Source organism: Phalangium opilio, unplaced genomic scaffold (genome assembly GCF_054372755.1).
Source record: "Phalangium opilio isolate 3A_F unplaced genomic scaffold, DU_Popi_V2 ptg000011l_1, whole genome shotgun sequence".
Lineage (NCBI taxonomy): Eukaryota > Metazoa > Arthropoda > Arachnida > Opiliones > Phalangiidae > Phalangium > Phalangium opilio.
In genome coordinates, this window is record NW_028324147.1 from 7590729 (window position 1) to 7595210 (window position 4482).

Genomic DNA, 4482 nt, shown 5'->3' on the forward strand with positions numbered 1-4482 from the left:
TAATGTTACGCCTTTTCCAAAATATTGTGGTTTATCTTCATTTACTTCCCAAATAATATTATGCCTTTTCCAAAATATTATTGTTTATCTTTATTTACTTCCGAAATAATCTACGCAATTTAGCAAAATATCGTTGTTTATTTTTAAAATTGGAGCTCGCTTCAAATATTTTTCTATCCTGGTATGAGAATTCTAAATGTTTCAGTGGGTGTTTAAAATTTCATAGCTATATTTCCGCAGTATGTGCTCCTTGAATTCCGTCGCGAGTCCTTATTATTATATTTACCCCCCCGGGTAGTTTTTCAAGATCGAGGGCAGAATGCGTTTAGGCGCGTAGCGGTCTTAATGGCGGTAAGTACATGCAATTTTCAAATTTTCAAAAATTTTTTTAACCAACTTGCGGCGGGTTAAGAATTTTTTCACTATTTTTTCCGAACTCCCCGTGGCCTAATTAGTCAGAATCAAGTGTTGGTTGGGTTAGGTAGGTAAAGTAAAATCCTACCAGGTGGTACTAAACTTTCAATAAGTGTACTTCGCAGCAGTCTGGGAAATAGCACACTTCCTCTGGTCCAAAACCAGATTATTAATTGTTTGGACTAGTTTTTTAATTCAAGAAGTGGGGGTTACTGGTCCTCAGGACCAGTTTATTAATTGCAAATCTATAGGATAACAAAGGCTGGGACCAGTCCGGAGACCAGTTAATTATTTCGGGAACTAGGGGGTCACTGGTCCCAAGGACTAGTTTAAAAAATATCCTTCGCGGATAAACCTAGCTCGTAGTGGCCATTACCCGCTTTTACGGAAACTCAGTTGTATTTGAATATTCTTTAATGTTGTAAATAGAAACATAGTTCCGATTGATATATGCAATATTTTATACGCTCTTTTCATTAAAAAAGAGAAAAGAGAAAAATTCTAGTCCGGAGTATCCCTTTGAAGGTTCTAGAAAACCGTGTTTCCAATTTAGCGTAACTTGTAACGACGACAAAGTACCCGATACCGATAGAGACGTTCGACATTGACGAGAACAAAAGAAATGAAAATGACGATTAAGAATGCCTTGAAAATATCATCCAAATCGCTGAATTCGATATAAGCAATTTCCTTCGACACCTCCTCGTTCGCCCTCAGTTGTTTTTGGATTTCGAACTTTTCGCGCATGTCCCATTTAATCCAAAAACCGTGTGAAATCATTCTTCCCACACTAATGTTTAAATTAGAAATATCGTTGCCTCTTTCAACAATTAACAGAAGAAAACCATATATATTGAATCGACTGTCTGCTTTTTTGTATACTGCTTTACCCTGAAGTAAATATTGAGATGAAATAGCAAATACCTTTGATAGAAAACATGCTTATGCTGGAATGCCTTGTCGAAGGGAAACGTAATGTATAATTTCTGCAAACGTTCTTTCGCAACGTGAATTGGAATATCCTTTAGCAAAATACCATATTGTTGCAGCTTTCGAAAGATATACCCCGAGTGAGATATGAGGGCGAATTTTGAATTGACGATATCATTGAGAGCTCCCGAAAACGTTTTCCTGTTTTTAGGTTTAAATTTCTCCAAATGTTTCCCCAAAAACAATAAATCAGGCTTCAATGATTTCTGAATGTAAATCAATAACATCCTGTTGAATTAAATGTTACGCGGTCTGTGCATGGTACGACGACATACTTTTAACAAATCTGCGTGTACGTCAAACTTATGGATAATTCCAGCTGTGTAATTCATGTATCTAATGGCGTCCACTAGTTGTTTTGCAGTGTCGATGGTTGCACCCGCTGGTATTGTGCTCACCGAAGAAGATAACATAGAACCGTAGATTTTAAACAAGCAACCCAAAGATATTGTCATGGTGGCCATAAAAAGGCGAAATAATGAATTATGCTTTCCATTTAACTGTTCTGCAGGAATCAATTAAAACAATCAGTAATACAAGAAGGGGATATTGGAAGAAGGATGACGCTCTGTATGCTCTTATTTATGTAACATGATTCGTCCCAGGCTTAGCCTTTTTGTTTGTTTTCCTGCTCATCAAACCTCAGACGGGCATAGCACCGTCGAGTGAATTCTATAACTGTTAGGTTCCAAATCCTCATAAATCAACCTACAAACCTCATCTTGACGTAGGACAAAACTCCACAAGCGCTTATTGGCAAATAGTTAATGATTCGAGAACTTTTTATCGCCTATGTTCTTATGTTGAGAAGAATCATATTACAAAAACCCCGCTTTGTGGTACACTTAGCTTGAAGAGAAATACTAAATACTTCTGTTTTTACTCACTTAAACCAATGTAATGCGCAATGACGTTCCACAGTGAAAAATCTTGAAGAGACGGTACAATTGGCGGAACAGCTAACCGAACCATTTTCATTATGAACGCCAAAGCACAAAGGCACGCCAAAGCCAGATACCAGAGCTAAAATAAGAAGCCAACGTAAAGGATTTGGCAACCGTTTTTAGCGTAAATTATGCGAATTACTTGTTCCTGAAAAGGTGCGACGAAGAACAATTCTTGATTGTCACGAAGAACATCGGGCTTCCTCGTGACAAAGGTTAAAACGTCATGTTTGCAAACTGGAGAGTAATCTATGACTTTCTGACGTTGGACTGTAACTAAGCTACAAGAAATCGCAAAATCCGCTTCCTGTAAATTCGATAAGTATCAGAATTAATTTCTGTTGTATCACCATGCATGATATTATGAATTAGCACTTGAGATGTTACCAAATCGGACTCTTTTCATAAAGTTACCCTTCAAGTTTGTTGAAAAACCTTCCGAACTATCTAAAACTGCTTAGCTATTTCGCAACATTGTACCTGTCTTTGTAGCATTCCATAAAGTCCAGTGTAATTTCCGTCAGCTTTAGGCATTCCGAATGTTTTATCCTTCGGTGTCACAATACGATACCTAGTTATTATAAAGGGATCTTACTTATATTTATATCGTCTTGAGCGCTTTGGTTTGTCCCAAAATCTTTATATTATAAGTTTTCAATTTTAATTTTTGGGAAAATAGGCAGGTGGAGCACATGAGGACATTGCCCCCATGTAATGTTGTCATGTCGATCTTGCCCCTCCCTTTGCAAAACTTTCGGTTTACCCCGACCAAAGTCTCAGAAAATATGCATTAATTAAAAATACATAAAACAGTAACAATCAATATATTCAAATGAGGTCCGAACGTGCAAAAATATATGTAGTTGCAGCCTTAAAAGTACTTAAGTATCCATTATATCCTTCATCTCAATTCCTGTCCTAATATTTAATAGTTTACAATCAAAAAATAAAAGCCATGCTTCGAATAATTGTGAATCTCCTAACGGGTTTAAATCGAAGGAAACCTCCAAAATTCATGGTTGCTACATTTCATTCCCATGCTAAAAGACAAATTTTAAAATATTTTTGGCCGTTTTAAGAAAAAGACTTTAAGAAACTGCAAAACCATTTTTCAGTTGAAAATGGCCGAACCGGCTGATTGAACCATGGATATGCATAAATAATAACTAATAATTAATAATTAGTATTTATACATATCCATGGTTGAACCAATTCTAAAAACATTCCTATACACCCTGGTAAAACCTTACTTGAATCCCAGAAGACGGACTAACGTTTGGAAAAATTGAAAATCCGGTCCCGATCGAGGAACAATGGACCCATCGTCCAGAATATCAAGAAGTAAATAAGTGGTCTGAAAACATTTTATTGCGTTTTAACAAATGCAAATAACCGAAAGTGAGGCAGTAAGTAAACCATGCGTTTTGTAACGAATATTTTTGTACTATTTTCGATTTAGTTTCCATCTTATTCTTTTTTAAATAACCAATTGAAACCAAATTCTTCGAAAAACATGTTGACACTATACAGTGTGTTTCAGTGTTTCTGATAAGTCTGGCATATACTCAGGGGATGTTCTTTGGGCGATTTTGAGTCGAAAATGTGACTTCTATCTCCATTTTTCCGTCCGGGCCATTGTTTTCGAGTTATAATTTGAGTGATTTAGGGATGACCCTTTAATTAATTTCATTAGAAATCAATGTCTTTCAGTTTCTTAATTAAATGTAACGGGTCTTCCGTAAAATACTCCAATCTTAACTCGAAAACAATGTCATAGAACATTTTCGACTCAAAATTTCCCATAGAATATCCCACTTAATTTAAGTAAGGTGTACGATGTATAGATTTAAGCTGATTGGTCAAAACTTACGTTTATTGCCACAATGGTGAAAGTCTCATTCTCAAACAACAACATTCTGGTTGGCAGTTAGAATAACACTGGGATTAGTAAACACATTTAGACGCAAAATAGAAAAGGAACCTAAAGGTATTATTGACTTAAAGACTAAAAATATGAAAAATCTATAGTAGACAACACGAGTACTCATTTCCCAAAAAACTAACATTTTTTGTCGTAATTTGAATCGAAATAGTTAAAGCATCACTAATTCTCCCAGGTTAGATTTATCTCTTA